We start from the raw sequence: 19,165 nt of genomic DNA, 5'->3' as shown, positions 1-19,165 counted from the left end.
TTCTGACCTACCCTACCTTTAATATCACTTCCCTATGTTAAATGTGCATATTATAGAGATACTGGTGGCTCCAAGTCCTGCGAAATTTGAGGGCACTCTTTATATCCATCTTCATGCATATGCAAACAGACACAGAAACAAACGCTATAATTAATGTCACACTGACCCTCCTCTCACTGGCCCATGGCCAGGCTCACAATAGGAGTGCATGGCAATGAGGAGGAGCATGAGAGCTGCTGGCAGAGTGCAATGAGATGCACCTGCTGCTTTTTTAACCTTATCACCACTGCCTAAACCACCTTTACCTCAATCTCTCCGCCAGTTCTTGCCCATTGGTGGAAGGTGTCCTGAGTTGACAAGCTGACATGGCCCTAAACCAAAACCATGTCACCATATTGAGCCTGTCAGTCTGATCAGCCTGTCGGGAACAAGGAGCGCCAATTCTAAGTTTGTCCTTGAGGTCCAATATAGCAAAACTGGTAACACTTTACAATAAGGTTTATTAGTTAATGTATTAACTAACATGAACTAACCATGAGCAATACATTTGTTACTGTATTTGTTAATCTTTGTTAACGTTAGTTAATAGAAATACCGCTGTTCATTGTTAGTTCATGTTAGTTCACAGTGCATTAACTAATGTGCACAAGATTTTAATAAAGTATTACTAAATGTTGTAATTAACATTAACAAAGATTATTAAATGCTGTATATGTGAAATTCATTATTAGTTCATGTTAGCTAATGTAGTTAACTAATGTTAACTAGCGAACCTTATTGTAAAGTGTTACCGCAAAACTTAACTGAGGCCAAACAATGACGACCTGCCCCTACTCTTCTGGATCAACCCAATCCCTTCTGTCTTGAACATTGGAGATCACCATATACCTGACTTTTGGCCACCCTCATAAGACTCTTCCTTTATATTTGTATTTTTGACAAAGAAAATAATTTCTGAAGCTTGAAACTGTGTCTGTCTTTAATTCCTGCCACAGTAAGAAACTAATCTCAAGAATAGAGAGGTTTATTCAGTATTCTAGATCATTTTTTAACAATGGACTGAAATACTGAAATGTATGGTTTTCATTAGCCAAAGTGAACAAACAATCAGGGAGATTGATGACAACTGCCATATGCTACGGTCTAACAGATGAGCCTACTGTGTAGCTGAGATTCTGCACCAACAATTATACATGAGAAATCATAGGACATACAAACTTCAAGAAAAGACATAGGATAGCTGGCAAACTAGCCAAGCCTGTTACAAATACCTCATAGCATAGATGCACAAGCTCACAACACACATTCAGTTGAGTGGGAGGGCAATTCCCCACACTCACACTTTAAAATACAGACTTTCTTGCAAGTCAGGCATTGAATGTGTTATTCTTGTATGAAATGTATCAGGAAAACCCTTTATCCTGTGTCACTGAGGGTCCATCTGGTCAACCAAGGTATGATTGATTGTCCGTGAGATGATCACAGCAAACATGCTTGTCTCAACAGGGCAAGTAATTATGAGGAAAGCCTCAGAATAGGAGAAAGGCCAAGTAGCATAAGGAGGCCAAATGAAATCACATATATTTCTCATAAACACTCTCCTTCTCTGGAGTTTTGTGAGATATTATGGTAGTATGTGACATAAAATAACAATAGTCACTTTTTAAATAAAAACATTAGAGCAATGTGTATAATAAGAGACATCAAAAATGTTTTTAAAAAACTGTCATGTAATTTGAATAACTGATCTTTTTTGTAAAGCATCACCTAAATCGATCTTACAATTTTCTGTTATTCTAGAAAATATTATTTGCTATAGTTATGCCTGATATGGGCCTAGAAAATATATGCGTCATATTCATAAGGAGCCTCTGGATTCATGTGAACAGTGATAATAATTTAATGGATATGTTATTATTTCATCTGGTGAAAGAATCTACACTGAGAACTAAATTGGACCTATAACAGCTCCCTGTGGAACACCACCATATAGAGATGCTATATGATAAGAGTTTATCAGACTTGTTTGCTAATTCTGATACAGTTCTGTTTGAGAGATTACGGGATACTGCTAAACCTAAGGGCTTTTTTTACACATGAGCAGAAAATATGCAAATATCTTACATGTCAGAAACACAGATCTTCCGACTCGCTGTGTTGAAAAAAAAAATGTGTGAGTTATATTGACAATAATGCATGGTGCAGATAATGTGTGACATACATGTGACAGGATTGAAGGGGGAAGTGAGAATTATTCAAGACACAAAAGTATAATGGGGTCATAATAAGAAACCACACACTAATTTACTACAGAAAAACATGGAAATATAATGTGGTTGTGTGGAGATATAATTTTGCATGGATAAGTCAAACTAAAAGCAAGTACAACTTGAAACTGAGTGCTTGTAACCGATTAAACTAAATCTGACATAAACATTTCTGGTGCATCAGATTAATTGAGGAGATACATTTTAAAAACATGCATTTTATATTGTGCATTTTACTGTCACAAACTTACTTAGCTCAAATATGTCCTTTTACTTTATTGCCTAATAAAGCCTATAGTTCATAATAGTCTGTTATAGTCTGCTATAGTGAATCACTCTGAAAAACATAAAACAGTTTATAATGGTTTGCCACATGAGCAATATTGCTTTTGTACTAATTTATGACTACCTATTTTTCAGATGGTTCAACATTCAATGGCTACTTGTAAAATGATGAAGTACAGAAAATATTCCCTTAATGTTTCCTCGCGTCGTTCAAGAAAAAACGTTTTTGAAATATATATAAATACATATATATTTGAACATTCAGAAATAACGTTTGGGAAGGTTAGCAAACCGTTCTTGTAACATTTTTTTTAGCTGTGGGGTTCTTTTTCTTTTTTTATTCCCCGCCTTATCGTTGGCTGCCTTTCCATTCTATAGTAGGAATTAACTCTTTTGATTCCGAACTAACACTGACTACAATGTGCTGCTGTAGCCTACAACCGGAGACAGAATAGTAGGCTACATGTATAAGAACATTACTCAAAAAGTAGCCTACCTATATCATCTACTAATTTTTATAGTCGTTGTTGTAGCCTAAATAAAAACCGCTGTTATGATCGTTGGTATCAAATCTAGCAGAGCAACTTAATCAGAGGTCACTGAATAATCCTGATGCACAGCTATCAGCATCCCAACTGAGAATCCGGAGATGAAAACACACACTCCGTTTTCAAAATATAGCCTAACACTCTAAAATAAAAAATAAAGGCAACAGTGTAATGAACAGAACAAAAGCAGGAACAAGCATCTGAAAATAACATTCTCACCTCAAATACGAATCCACTTTATTGCACGTGGGAGACAAAAGAGGCACAAAAGGATCCCGTTTTAAACTCGTGATCTATTACACGAGTGATGTGCCGTTGTGTTTGTGTGTATAACCCATGGGTTGGACCAGAACCGTCAATGAAGAAGAACCAGCATCTTCTGTCCCGGTATCGAAACCCGCTCCGCTTCTGTCCTTCAACACTGTCAGTCTCAGACAGTCTGAACTGGCTACTCGGGGTCCGTACAGAAACGAGCACTCTCCAACTACAATAATAATAAAATAAAAAAAGATGCTGGTAATGTATTCGGTTTTTGTCTCGCTTTGGCAAGATGCAGGCGGTGTTCACGCACACCAGGCTTGCGCTTTCGTTCTAGGGGCTGAGCTGAGCGTCCGTTCACTGTGCCTGTCAAAAGCAGAGGAGGATCTCCAATACGAGAGCGCTTATATACACTGAGACGTGGGATGCGTGTGATTAAGTCACTCGATGGGGGATGAATGCTCAATCTATTGCATTTATTTTATGTTCTTCTCCAGACATTGGTTCAAATAGAACATTTGTCCACTCCTGCATGAGTCATTTACCACAGCCATTGAGACTGGGGTTAGTGTCACTTTTTACGACAGTTAATGTTTTTTTTTATTTTTAGGATGGGCTGTTTCTGAAAGTCAGTTGTATTACAGGTGCATACATTTAAGCCTTGTCTGCAGCAGCAGCAACAACAAAAAAACTATTTCTTGAAAATATCTACCCTTGGGAAAATAGACAGTTCAGTTAATATGCATTGACCTTGTGTGACAGCATGTCTCAAATGAGGATTTGTCATTCAATTGGGATCAAAGAGAATAAAACAGACAATTGATTAGTTGTAACAATTATGAAAAACTATATTGATTAAACAGCAAAAAATGTTGTCTAACAAAAACATTATTAATGAATTATATGGTAACACTTTATTTTACACTTGTTTTACACTTTGTCATTAAAGGTCATTATCATCATCTTCCTTCGTTTTTGTGCTATTTCCACTACCGCGTTACGTAACAGAAGAATGGACCAATACAGACTATGGAACCTGCAGTCCAGCTTCTGTGCCTGGAGCAGGAAGACCGCCCAATGGAAGAACACACAGGATTTTCTCCAACTGGCGTGCCAGACACACTACCCAGACCGGTCGAAGGCACGCGTTTTAGCGGGCGGTCCAAAGAAGGATTTTGCCGCTTTCGTGGAGTGGGCACTGATAAACAACAACTCGCAACTGTGTTTTCAGAATTCCCGCCCAACCTCCCTCTCCCACCTATTCTCAATCAGCCAGTTCCTCAGCCCCGCCTCCGCTGATGTCCTTCAGTCCCTCGCCAGCTCCCACCCTCTCTGAAGATCTCCCTAGTGTCTTCAGGCCACGAGCTCCATCCAGTACAGAGGATCCCCTGTCTCCACCTCCTACCTCTGTGTCTATCGCTCCTCCTTGGCCTGTCGACACATCTGCTCGACCCTGGATCCTCCCTCCCTCGGCTCCCCCAGAAAACCATAGGCCATGGTCCCTCCAGGCTCCCTCGTCCCTTCGGCTCCGCCTTGGTCAGCCGTCGGCCTGCCTGCACCTTCGGCTCCGTCTGGCTCCGTCGCCGCGGCTCCAACTTGGTCTCCAGTGCCATCAGCGTTGCGTGGTCTTATTGGCTCATCAGCTCCACCTGGGTCTCCATCGTTAGTGTCTGTATCTCCATCAGTCATCCCCAGGGTGCATATCATCAAGTCGGCTACACCATGGATAAGGGGCCAAATTTTCCCCCGTGGCCTCTGTCCATCATGGCCTCCTAATCATCCCCATATACTAATTGGCTTCATCACTGTCTCCTCTCCACCAGTAAGCTGGTGTGTGGTTGGCGTTCTGGTGCAATATGGCTGCCGTCGCATCATCCAGGTGGATGCTGCACATTGGTGGTGGTTGAGGAGATTCCCCTTTCCATGTAAAGCACTTTGAGTACCCAGAAAAGCGCTATATAAATGTAACAAATTATTATTAATATTATTATGGCTCCTCCCACCTTCGATTCTGCCCTGGGGCCTCGTCCTGGCTGGTCTCTGGCCTAACATCTGGCTCATCACTGGCTCCTCCCACCATCCAGTCCTCCATGGACTTCTTTTATGTTTACCCTGAACTCTTTTTTTTTTGTTTTCTGCCTGCTCCACACCCTCCTCCAGAGTCCCCTCCCTCCCTTTTCAGTTGGACTGTTTATGGCACCAGGACGTGCCATTTTGGGAGGGGGCGTTCTGTTACATGTATGGTCTCTCTCCCTTGTTTGTGACCCAGTTTTCGCCTGTCTGTCTAATTAGTCATCTCATTCACCTGTGTCCTGTTAATTATCTAATTGAATTCCTTTTGTTTGCTCTGTGTATTAATACCCTGTGTTATCCCTCAGTCTCTCCCTCGTTAATGTTTAGTGTGGCTTTCTCCTGGTTCCTGAGTTTTGTCATTAAAAATCATTATCATCTGCCTTCGTCTTTGTGCTATTTCCACTACCACATTACGTAACAGACACCTTAAAATAAAGTGTAACCAAGTAAATATATAAAGAACAAAATTTATTAAAAAATGTATTAGTATCAACATTAAGTTATGTTATATTATATTATGGCCGGGTTTCACAGGAAGGGTTTAGATGAAGCCATGGTTATAGGCCAAGATTTGTCAGTGCAAGTTGCTTTTGCATTTTAGTCTGGGACTAGACTTAAGCCTTGTCTGTGAAACGGTGCATCAGCCTAAATGTGACAACTTAAAATACGTGTCTTGAGAGTATTTTTTGATTTTTGGTTAAAAATCCACCTTCATTATACAGCTGACCCCTGAATGTGCCAGGGTGTGTAATTATGTTCACTTGTTACTTACTGAGCTGCTAGAAGAAAAATCAAATATATTGATGTTTGTTATTTTAACTGACTGATTTAAAACCAGTGTTTAAAAAAAAACTTAGTTGCTGTATCAGACCTTGTGACTCATTTCCCCATTTAACAACTATCCCTGGTTCATGCTATAAAATCAGGTGATGAGCAGTGCTGACACAGTTTTTCCAAAGGCTTGTATAAATCAACTTTGCAGAAATGGACTTTGTTGAATATGCTCTCTCACACACACAGTGGGAAAAAAGAGAAAAATGCACCATGTGATATGAAGAGGCTGTCAGTTATACAGCACAAACACGGTCAGCAAAGGTTTGATGATTCCAACTGCACTGGACATCATACAATACTACAATGGCTACTAAAAAGATACTTGTCATTTTGAAAGGCACAAACTGGGGATCCTCATTGCCACACTGCTCAAGTGTCTACATTTTTACAAAGGCAAAATGTATTATAATCTTCACTGTTACTTGTTTAAATTTCGTTCTATGATGATGTCTAATAAGAATGTCTGTCTATGTAAATGCATGTCTAATAAGAAGATTCATCTATACACACACCATGCAATGTCAGATTATTAGATGGATTTGAATTTCTAAAATATGATAGCTGAAGAGAGATGGAAAAAAACCTTGACACTATTCAATGCTGTCTGATGATGACATGAATGAACAGCTGAATGATCCACCTGATTATGAGTATAGTTATACAATTATGCAAGGTTATGCATTGCAATTTCATTCATTAATGTTTAATTTGGCAGACAAAACACTTAGGAATCTTCCAGATGTTAGAAGCACTCAGTCATTGCAAGGTGGTTAAAACATATTTATGAACCTTAATGACATTTTTTTTCCACTTATTCTTTTCATAATCGGCTTTGGAGTTACTTTACTTGATAATGAAGCATTGATCAGATTCTCAGACTACTAATGGCTGAAAATCCCTAATAACTGCTGAAGAAGATGAGGCTATAGCCTACTAAGGGAATTGGGACAAGACCAGTGTATGTGCCAGTAAAAGTGGGTGTTTGAGGTGGTCAGGCAAAGACTAAAGCTAAAGCCCAGTTGTATTGTTCCAGTGAGGATTTAGTGCTTAAGCACCATGACCATGATTAAGAAACAAGACCATCTGCTATCCTGCTGTGTCAGAATGACAGGAGCTTTTTCACATATCCATCTCTCTCTCTCTCTCTCTCTCTCTCTCTCTCTCTCTCTCTCTCTCTCTCTCTCTCTTCTCGTTAATTCAAAAGATGACACAACCTGTACACAGATGTTTAACATGGGTCAAGCCTTCACCATTTACGGCCAACATTTTACTGAAGCATCTATTTTAGTGGCAATGAGAAAAATTCTTTAGATTTTGTTGGTGGCACAGTGGCTTAGTTGGTACAGCACTAACGCCTCACAGCAAGAAGGTCTCCCCGTTTCGAGGGCTGGCTGAGCAAGGAGTCCTTTTTGTGTGGAGTTTGCATGTTCTCACCGTGTCAGGATGGGTTTCCTCCAGGGGCTCCAGTTTCCCACTCAGTCCAAAGACATGCAGGTGGATTGGACATGCCAAATTGGGCGTAAGTATAAATTTATTGAAAGCCATGTAATGGGATGGGTTGGAGAAAGACCTGGCAACCTACCCCCGAAAATCCCATTGCCAAGACAATTCATGGACAGTCTCTCGTCTCCCATCTAAACCTCGTGTCCACTTTAAATATTTTTTGATAAGAACATACATTCCGAAATCTTCTCGCCATGTGGCACACTTACACTGTAGACAGATAGAGCTTGACAAATAAGACAGCATTCGATTTCTCAGACACACCACTTTAACTCTAGACACAGCAGGAGGATATCGAGGTCCCTGAGGACACAATTACACACACTGTAACACCAGCATTGTCTTCTCATTAGTAACCACCCAGCAATTAGCCTAGCGATTAATGACCCCCACAGAGGCCTTGTTTAATGTTTAGATTAGAAATCAAGTTATGTTTTTACATGTGTTTACAGATTTCACTGTAATAGCAGTAGAACAAAGGACTTATGTATTTCTTAAAACTTTCTGAAAAGTAAAAAAAGAAGAACAATACTTTTTCAGAAAACAACATTTCTGTCTAGAAGTGAGGAAAACTCCTTAAACACTGGCACATTGGTTAAATAGGGAGGTTTCATAGACTTCTCATTTTTGTATAGGCTACAGCTAGTACCACAACATACCTAAGTAAATACCTAATCCACATAACCGTAACCCACCATAAAAAAAATAAATAAAAAAAAACATTTGTCAGCAAGGTCTATTGATTTTCTGGACCCCATTGACTTCTGACCTCATTGTATGGACAAAAGCCTTCAAAATATCTTATTTCAGCCTGTTCTCACGTAAATGTGTCTCTATAGCACGCAAAAATACTCGAAAATTAGTTTTTACGTTTATATGATACGCAGTTCTCTTACGAGAGTACTCTCGTACTGCATAATATCTTTTGCTAGGGAAAAAACTATTTTCCACGAGATATTATTTACCTTAATTTTGAAATAATGTAAAACGCGTTGCGGCAGCATGCAGACATAGGCAATACGGCTCGCGCGCCTATTGGCTGTCCTGCGGCAACCGCAGCAGCCTATCGAGAGAGGCCTCTCGTGACGTCAGGTCCAATGGCGGTGCTTTGCGCACACTATGTCATGTCCCGCAGGCGTGGCTTGGGCCTATAAATATAGCTCGACAGGCTGATAGACTCTGATTTTCATCTCTTCAGCGAAGCTCTCGCATCGCTGGATCCTGGGAGGAAGAAGCTACGCCGTCTGAAAAAGCCTTCTGCGGGACGAGCCTTTATATCTGAAGCCGCTGATCGACAACTCGCCGTTCAGTCGCCGTTCCTGCTACGCTATCCGGCGTGTTATATCCTTTTTCTCTGCTAAGTGTGTGTGTTCGCCGCTGAAGAGCTGAAGGCTCTTCCTAAAAGAGCCGAGCGTCTTTTTCAAGATGCCTCGTACCTTCTGTGGCTCGTGTTGAGCCCCACTCAGCGACGGGGACCTCCATGTCATCTGCGTTTCCTGCCTGGGTGAGGATCACGCAGCTCTCGCCATTACTAAACCTACCCTAACCAACCCATAAGTATCCTATGCACGTAAAAACTAATTTACGCATATAAATTAGTGTGATCAGGTTGCTTATTTTGTGTTCCACAGAAGAAAGTCGTATTAGTTTGGAATAACATTAATGTAAGTAAATGATGACACAATTTAAATTTTTGTTTGAACTTCCCCTTTAAGTTGTTTTCTTGTGGGAATCATTGCCATTTGTTCCCCCCAAAAAATTACCAACTAAAAAATGACCTAATGTCGTTAGATGACCTTCAGTGTCTTTTTATTACACTTTCTCATGTTTTGGATTTTAACTCTGAGGACTACATTATCGATGACTGTATGTTTACTTCTGTACAGCTACGTGGCATTCGCTGTAACAGTCTTACTGAGCATCAGTACTATTCACCCAGTGGGGTTACTCATCTAATGGAAGAGGCGTGAGCAGCCACAGTGCAGCCTCCCACCCAAAATCAGAGGCCGTCACCGCAACAACTGCTCACTCGACCCTCAGGCATGACTCATCACTCTTACATCACTGTGCAACGGTCTTCATTTAGTCCTACTATCATTCACATAGTCAAATGTGCACCAGGCAGTGCTTAAGGAGCATTCATTTTGAACTGCTGTCTGAATTACATAACAGACAAACAGGGCATAATAGTAAAAGCTACTTGCTTATATATGCACCTGAATGAATAATTCCACTCTCTCTGATTCTAAATACGTGGTTTGAAAGAAAAATGCATGTATGCAAAAATAAAGAAGGCTAACCTAAAAGCAATAAAGAATCTCTCACGTTTAGCTGAGGACTTACTTAGTGGGACTTACTTAGTGGGAGAATCCAGATGCGGGCTTTCCAAACGTGGGCTTACTTGTATCTGATTTCAATTGAAAGGTGTTTCACGAGTTCACACTTACATATAATTTGAGGGGGTAAAGTGTCATGCGTATTTGGCGTGCTGTCCGGGGGGAGGGCTCCGAGCTCAGAGTTCGGCCCGAACCCAGAGTACCCCCCCCCCCCCCCCCCGGGGAATTTAACAATTTTCGTGAGTTTTCATGCATGTTTAGGCCCTCAAAAATGCGATTAAATGCGGAGAATAATAATAATAATAATAATAATAAACAGAGCAATTCCAAGAGGGTCCTCACACCATCGGTGCTCGGGCCCTAATAACAACATGAACAGGCAGACAGACAGTGATCATATTACGTACAAAAGAAAACTAAAGTAAGCCATACATAGATCTGAAATTTAAAGTATACAATTAGTTAACATATAGCGTAGTGTAAATAAGTGAGTCTTGAGATCAGTTTTAAATGTCTGGAGGGAGGTGACAGCGCGGAGGTGTTGTGGGAGTTTGTTCCAAAGCCTAGGAGCTGAAATGCTGATGCCCTGCTATCGCCAACAGTAGAAAGTTTAAACTTAGGCACTGCGAGCAAGTTTTCAGATCTTGATCTCAGCATACGGGCAGGGTATATATGGATGTATTAATTCTGAAAGGTAACAAGGTGCTAAATCATGACAAGCCTTGAAAACTAGGACAAGTATTTTAAAGTGAACCCGATAGATAACGGGGAGTCAATGCAACTGCTATAGGATGGGAGTGATGTGAGCTGATTTTTTGTTCAATGTAAGGGCCCGAGCAGCTGCGTTTTGAACTAGATGAAGGCGATTAATGGTTTTAGTTGGTAGGCCGTAGAACAAAGAGCTACAATAGTCCAGACGTGAGGTTATAAAAGCTTGGACAACAGTTTCAGCATCTTTGAGATTTAATGAAGGTTGTATACGGGTGATATTACTGAGATGGAAAAAAACAGGATTTAACAAGCTGATGGATGTGGGGTTTATGAAGACATAATTTGGAATCAAATAGTACCCCAAGATTGCGTAGAGTAGGTGAAGGATAAACTATGACTCCATCAATATGAATGGAGAATTCATGTCGGTAGGAGAAAAGGGATTTAGGGCCAACTAACAGAATTAAATTTTTTTCAGTATTGGGCTGAGCAGAAAGATATATTTGTATATCATCGGCATAACTGTGGAAATTAAGACCATGACGCCAGATGATTTGACCCAGAGGAAGCACGTAGTGTTACATGTATGCTCTGTGTCGTGTTTCCCTGTGACTAGTTTTCCCCAATCTGTTTAATTAGTCATTTCTTTTACCTGTGTCTGTAAGGGTGAGTCAGAGGCTTGAAGATCCATTTGCAGTATTTTATTCACACAAGTTATAAAGCAGAGAGAAGCAGACATGTACTGGTGCAGACACAGTTAAAGGGATAATCCAGAACTCGTAACGAAACACAGGCGAAGGTCGAGGCAGGCAGCAATGGTTCAAAGAACAGAGTCCAGGCGGGGATCAAAGACACAGATAATAAACAGGCAGGGAATAACGCTCGGAAATGTCAGCAGGGCAAAACAAGACTTCGCAAAGTAACAATGGGGAGACAGTCCAGATAAAGGGAAGATAATAATCCACAGGTGACGGTGATGAGAATGATAAGACAAACTAGGCAGGGCTGGGAATAGATAATGACCGGGGGGAGAGAAGGGAATTGCAGTCCTAGAATTCCGGAGAGAGGGAGCGGATGAAACCAGAGGGAGGCGTAGCTGAGCGATTTGTGACAGAGCCCCCCCCCTGCGAGCGGCTCCGGAAGCGAGGGCCTGTCCGGCGGCGAGGTCGTCCACGGGGTCTAGGTGCGGGTCGATCTGGGTGGTCTTGATGGAAACTGGTGAGTAATGAGGGGTCTAGAATGTCCTGAGACCTAACCCAGGAGCGCTCCTCTGGGCCGTATCCCTCCCAGTCAATGAGATACTGTAGACCACCGCCGCAGCGTCTGGAATCCAGGACCCCTCGCACCCGGTATGCCTCTGCGCCACCGACCTCAATGGGAGGAGCCTGCACTGGCGCGGTCACCTCCTGGGCCACCTCTCTCCTGGGGGTAGTAGCGGGTCTGAAAAGAGACATATGAAAAGTAGGTGAGATGCGGTAATGAGCAGGTAGTGCCAAACGGAACGAGACAGGAGTGATCTGGCGGAGAATCTTGAATGGGCCGATGAATCGAGGAGAAAGTTTCCTGCAGGGGAGTTTAAGGCGGAGATCTCTGGTGGAAAGCCACACCCACTGGCCTGGCCTGTAGAGGGGACCCCTGCGCCTTCTGCGATTTGCGTGCTGCTGATAGTGGCGGATAGCGCGCTGCAAGTGGACGTGGGCGGAGTCCCAGGTAGCCTCACTGCGCCGTAACCAAGCGTCCACTGCGGGGAGATCAGATGGTTCTCCAGTCCACGGGAAGAGCGGAGGTTGAAAGCCTAAAACACATTGGAAAGGGGTTAATCCTGTAGCTGGTTTCAGCAGCGAGTTTTGGGCGTACTCAGCCCAAACCAGAAAACGACTCCAATCGTGCTGGTTCTGATGGCAATAGGTGCGCAGGAAACGGATGAGATCTTGATTGAGCCGTTCTACCTGACCGTTGGCCTGAGGATGATACCCAGATGTGAGGCTTACGTTGATGTTCAGTTTGTTGCAGAGCTCTCTCCAGACTCGAGATGTAAACTGGGGTCCACGATCTGAAACAATGTCGTCTGGAAGTCCGAAGAGACGAAACACATGATTTAAAAGAGCTTCCGCTGTCTGAAGGGCAGTAGGCAATCCCACCATAGGGATAAAGCGACATGACTTGGAAAAACGATCGACTACTGACAGGATGGTTGTGAATCCCTGAGACTGAGGCAGATCCGTGACAAAGTCCACGGCAACGTGTGACCAGGGACGCTGAGGAATGGGTAGGGGTTGTAAGAGACCAGCAGGTTTGAGATGCGAGGATTTGACGGTGCTGCAGGTTACACATTGATGGATGAAAGTGATGATGTCGGCTTGCAAGGTGGGCCACCAGAAACTGTTAGAAACGAGCTGAGTGGTAGCAGAAATACCGGGATGTCCGGCGCTGGGAGTGCAATGAACCCATTGAAGAACACGATGGCGGAGCTCGTGAGGAACATAGTGTCGATCCGCAGGACATTCAGGTGGAGCAGCGTGATTTTGTTGTGAAGCGATAACCTCAGCCATTATGTCCCATTGCACGGGTGCCACGATCAGCGTGGAGGGAAGAATCGACTCAGGTTTGGAAGGTTCAAAGGGACTGTCGAACAGACGAGAGAGCGCGTCCGCCTTCCCGTTCTTAGACCCCGGTCTGTAGGTGATTTTGAAGGCAAATCTGGAAAAGAACAGAGACCAGCGAGCTTGACGCGCGTTCAAACGCTTGGCGGATCTGATGTACTCCAAGTTCCTGTGGTCTGTGAGGACAGTGAAGGGTTGACGCGCGCCCTCCAACCAATGTCTCCATTCTTCAAAAGCCGCCTTCATGGCTAGGAGTTCACGATCGCCCACATCATAGTTACGTTCTGCTGAGTTGAGCTTGCGAGAATGAAAGGCGCAGGGGAACATTTTAGCCGGGTTGCCATGGCGCTGAGATAGAATAGCACCCACTCCGGTGTTAGAAGCGTCCACCTCCACGATAAACTCCTTCTCAGGATCAGGGTGATGAAGGATGGGGGCCGTGGTGAACTTCTCCTTCAGCCGTTCAAATGCAGAAGTGCACTCGGGGGACCACTTGAATCTCCTCCCCCCCCCCTGGAGAAGGGATGTGAGAGGAGCCACGATAATACTGAAATTGCGAATGAATCTGCGATAAAAGTTTGCAAACCCCAGGAAGCGTTGTAACTCCTTCACAGAGGAGGGTTGCGGCCAATTGACCACTGCTTGGACCTTGCTGTCATCCATAAAGACCCCTTCGGCGCTGATAATGTAGCCCAGGAAAGAGATTCGGGTCTGATGAAATTCGCATTTCTGGATCTTGGCATATAACTGATTGTCAATTAGGCGTTTCAGAACGGCTCGCACATCCCTAACGTGCGCTTCGAGAGTCTCAGAATAGATCAGGATGTCATCGATGTAGACTATGACGTTATGGTTGAGCATGTCTCGGAAGATTTCGTTGACGAAAGCCTGGAACACGGAGGGACTATTGGAAAGTCCGAACGGCATAACCCGATATTCGTAGTGGCCGGAAGTAGTTGAAAAGGCCGTCTTCCACTCGTCACCCCTCCGTATCCGGATTAGATTGTATGCGTTCCGCAGGTCCAGCTTGGTGAAGAATCGAGCTGTGCGAAGCATCTCCAGGGCAGCAGGAACTAAAGGCAGGGGATAGCGATATTTAACAGTCACCTCATTTAGACCCCGAAAGTCAATGCAAGGCCGGAGACCGCCGTCCTTCTTTTTTACAAAAAAGAATCCAGCTGAAGCCGGGGAAGTGGAGGTAGTGATGAAGCCCTTGGACAGTTGCTCGTCGATGTACGTTTTCATGGACTCCGTCTCAGGCTGAGATAGCGGGTAAACTCTTCCGCGAGGTGGTACTGCCCCTGGTAAGAGTTCAATGGCACAGTCGCCAGCTCGATGAGGAGGTAGTAAATCAGCTTCTTTCTCGCTGAATGCCAGGCTTAAATCATGATAAACTGCCGGTACATCTTGAAGATTCAGATCTTTAGCTGGGGCGAGGCATGCTTCAGGACCTTGGACAGCGGGTGCGCAGTTCTTCTGACAATAGGAAGACCACTGGGAAATCCCTCTCTCCGACCAGGAAATATGTGGATTGTGATTCTCCAACCAGGGAAATCCTAGAATTACAGGGTGTAGAGGTGAATTAATGGTGTAAAGCTGTATAGTTTCTGTGTGCTGCGAGCCGATGTTAAGAGTGAGGGGTTGTGTGATGTACTGCACCCTTCCTGTCCCCAGGGGGCGCCCGTCCAGTGCTGCCACCGCCATATGATGCTCACAGGGAATAAGGGAAAGACAATGAGTTTTAGCGAAAGCGAGATCAACAAAACTCCCTGCCGCTCCAGAATCAATTAAAGCGGTCGTGTTAACACTCTTTCCATTAGAATGCAGGGTAATTTCCAACACAAGAGAATTTAAAGTTGAAACATGAGGACTCACCGCAACAGAATCTGTGGATGTGGATCTCCCAGTGGGTCTCACAGGACAGGACGCTCTCAAGTGACCAGGTTGCGCGCAATACATGCATAGGTTATTCCGCCTCCTCCTCTCACGCTCGGCCGAAGAGATGTGTGTGAAGCCGATCTGCATAGGCTCGGGTTCTGTGCTGACAGAAGGATTAACAAAGAGGTTAGTTTTGTACGATGAGCGTCGAGCCCGGATGAGGTGGTCGAGACGGATGGCGAGATCCATGATCTGATTTAAAGTCTTTCCATCATCGCGGCAGGCTAGCTCTCCCTGAAGTTCAGAGATGAGACCCTTGCGGTACAGAAGCTTGAGAGGTTCCTCAGTCCAGTTCGTCTGAGCAGCGAGTGTCCGAAACGTGAGAGTGTAGTCAGACGCTGTGGAGGTTCCTTGGCGTAATGAAAGAAGAAGTTCCCCCGGATCCCTTCCATCTGCTGGATGTTCGAACACCTCTCTGAAGTGCTTAACGAAAAGATCATACGAGAAAGTAGAGAGCTGACCTCCTGACCACATCGCCGTTGCCCACTCCAGCGCTTTTCCAGTGAGGAGCGAACACACAAAGGAGATACGGCTGTCGTCGGTGGCGTGCTCCCGTGACTGGTTAAAATAAATCTCACACTGCATCAGGAAACCTTTACACGAGATAGGTGATCCATTGAATTTTTCAGGGTGTGACATTCTGAGATTGTTGGAAGAGGTACTCACAACAGGCTGAGGAAGAGCTGGCGCGGCAGGTGCAGGAGCTTGATTAGCGGCCGTGATTGCTGGAGTGAGTGCTTGAACAGATTTTACCAGTTCTTCAGTGAGATTAGTCAGTTTAACCAGCTGCTGGCGATGTGCGACCAGCTCTGATGCTTGTGACGAAACTTCATGGGCCAGGCGGTGGAAATCTGCTGGATCCGTTGGTGCGAAGTCTTCTGTAAGGGTGAGTCAGAGGCTTGAAGATCCATTTGCAGTATTTTATTCACACAAGTTATAAAGCAGAGAGAAGCAGACATGTACTGGTGCAGACACAGTTAAAGGGATAATCCAGAACTCGTAACGAAACACAGGCGAAGGTCGAGGCAGGCAGCAATGGTTCAAAGAACAGAGTCCAGGCGGGGATCAAAGACACAGATAATAAACAGGCAGGGAATAACGCTCGGAAATGTCAGCAGGGCAAAACAAGACTTCGCAAAGTAACAATGGGGAGACAGTCCAGATAAAGGGAAGATAATAATCCACAGGTGACGGTGATGAGAATGATAAGACAAACTAGGCAGGGCTGGGAATAGATAATGACCGGGGGGAGAGAAGGGAATTGCAGTCCTAGAATTCCGGAGAGAGGGAGCGGATGAAACCAGAGGGAGGCGTAGCTGAGCGATTTGTGACAGTGTCGTGTTCATTCTCTAATTAAGTTCCTTTGTTTCCTCTGTGTATTTAGACCCTGTGTTCTCCCTCAGTCTTTGTCCGTTCTCGTTAATGTTAGGTGTGGTTTTCTCCTGGTTACTGAGTTTTGTCATTAAAGACCATTATCATCATCATCATCATCATCATCCTCCTCCTTTGTCTTCGTGCTATTTCCACTACCACGGTGCGTAACACGTAGATCAAAAACAACAGCAGACCAAGAACAGATCCTTGTGGTACTCCATGGGAAACAGCAGCAGAATGAGATTGGAATTTATTAATGCTAATGAATTGTTGCCTGTCTGAGAAATGAGCTTAGCCACTGTGTGAGCTTTATGTTACTTTTAGATTTAGATTATCTTACTTTTAAATGTTACTTTTAGATGAAGCTGATGCCAGGGTTTTAATACCATGACCACATTTTCAACACATTTATCAAAAATGACGACCCCCTCTCTCAATGTCCCTCCCAATAGCCTCTTAAATGTATGTTAAAATATTATTATTAATAAAATTTAAGGGTTTATATGAATCAGCAAATAAAAAGCCAAGCAAAGTCACTAGTAAGGGTCAGATGAAGTTAAAGGGATTCACCCAAAAATGAAATTTAGCCCATGATTTACTCACCTTTAAGCCATCCTATAGGTGTATATGACATTTTTATTTTAGATGAATACAATCGGAGTTATATTAAAACATGTCCTGGCTCTTCCAAGCTTTATAATGTACAGTATAAAGTGTGTATATATATATATATATATATATATATATATATATATATATATATATATATATATAGGCTATATATATATATATTATATAATGCTTTATAAAGTAAAATAACTAGCTTCCGGCCAAACGAACAAACTGAATCGACTTAAATCTAAGCGAAACTTACTGCGCCATGAAGCACTACGCTACTGCTGAACGTCATAAGTTGCGTAAGTTGCGCATTAGGTGCAAGTAGACTGCGTTTGGCCGCTTGACTGGAAGCTAGAATTTTACTTTGTAACGTGGTAAATATGAATATTTTTCTTACACAAACGCATCGCTTCGCTTCAGAAGGCCTTTATTAACCCCCCGGGGCCGTGTGGAGCACTTTTATGATGGATAGATGCACTTTTATGGACTTCAAAACAGAAACAACCATTCACTGCCATTATAAAGCTTGGAAGAGCCAGGATGTTTTTTTATATATATATAACTCTGATTGTATTCGTCTAAAAGAAGAATGTCATATAAACCTAGGATGACTTGAGGGTAAATCATGGGCTAATTTTCCTTTTTGGGTGAACTATCCCTTTAAAATAGCTCATTAACTGCACAAGTACATTCTACATTTTCTTAAATATTCAACAGTATAATGACTTTAAAATTCTGATTCAGATGAAGGCAGATTCCCCTCCGCTACACAATTTATGACATTCTGTCATTTATAAGGATATTTTAGGCTAGGAAATCTCCAGCCTCGCACAGCCTGCCAAACGATAAAAAGCCCTTCAAATATGGTGTTTCCCTGTCAGAAGAGAGCACTTATGTAATATATCCCGACATGCCACTGCGGTTAATGATGAATAATCATCCTATGAGCACACATGAAGAAAAAGTGAGAGAGGATAATATTCATTAAGATAACATGGAAATAACACAGAAAATTGCTATTTCCCACTTCTTGTTTCAAAAACCGTGTAGCTGGAGGTGTCTCAGCTTGCTGATTAAGGTAATTAATAGAACTGAGAGAGAAGCGGTTCACACATCAGGACAAGGGTAATTAACATCGTTTGGTAAACAGAATGTTTTATTAGCGTGGGATGCACCTCGGAAAAAAGTGATTCCCCAGCAACCCAATCCACCCCCTACCTCCACCCCCCACCAGCTCTTATCAGCTGCCAGCCATGTGTGTGTCTTTGACATGTCGGAATTATATTTAGGAAATTAGAGGGAAATCCAATTGTATCCCTATCATGGCTCAAAGTAAAGTGTGTAAAAGCACGCACAAATTAAGAATTCATTGTACAATGAAAATAAGTTGTATCTGTTTTCTATGAGGAAAATCAGTGAGAGACACACACACACACACACAATTTCATACAGTATATATTATAAACATTAATTTATTAATAATAGTTAATAATAAAAGTAGTATTTTTATTATTTATTGTAACACTTATCCGGGCTCTTCTGGAGAGAGAGAGAATGTACATTTAAATGTCCTTCACTCGTTTCTCTTTTGGGCAGATAAAATAAATCTATCTGCTGCCTCTCACACACATGTGGACTGACGTACATGGGTAATCATCACCCTCTGTGTGCTGTGGGTACTTCTGAGCAGATAGTTTGTCACTATCAAGGCCAACCATTCCTCCTGAATATTTACGCATCTCTCTCTTATTCCTTTCCTTCTTCAAGATTATATCAGATTCTGATTCCATTCACATCCGTTTATCAGATTCCTTTAT

The 19,165-nt window shown here is 42.9% G+C and overlaps 1 protein-coding gene across 1 annotated transcript in view; it reads right to left on the bottom strand.

Annotated features, from left to right (window-relative positions):
• pde4ba (phosphodiesterase 4B, cAMP-specific a) overlaps positions 1-3,735 on the bottom strand; it is a 174,225-nt gene extending 170,490 nt beyond the window's left edge. Inside the window, exon 1 of the mRNA XM_079629180.1 lies at positions 3,320-3,735. The gene's annotated coding sequence lies outside the window, so the exon portion shown is untranslated. The remainder of the gene's footprint in view (positions 1-3,319) is intronic.
• Positions 3,736-19,165: the final 15,430 nt, after the last annotated feature.

Source organism: Phoxinus phoxinus (genome assembly GCF_949152265.1).
Source record: "Phoxinus phoxinus genome assembly, chromosome: 11".
Taxonomy (NCBI): domain Eukaryota; kingdom Metazoa; phylum Chordata; class Actinopteri; order Cypriniformes; family Leuciscidae; genus Phoxinus; species Phoxinus phoxinus.
This window is presented reverse-complemented; position numbering and strand designations above follow the sequence as displayed.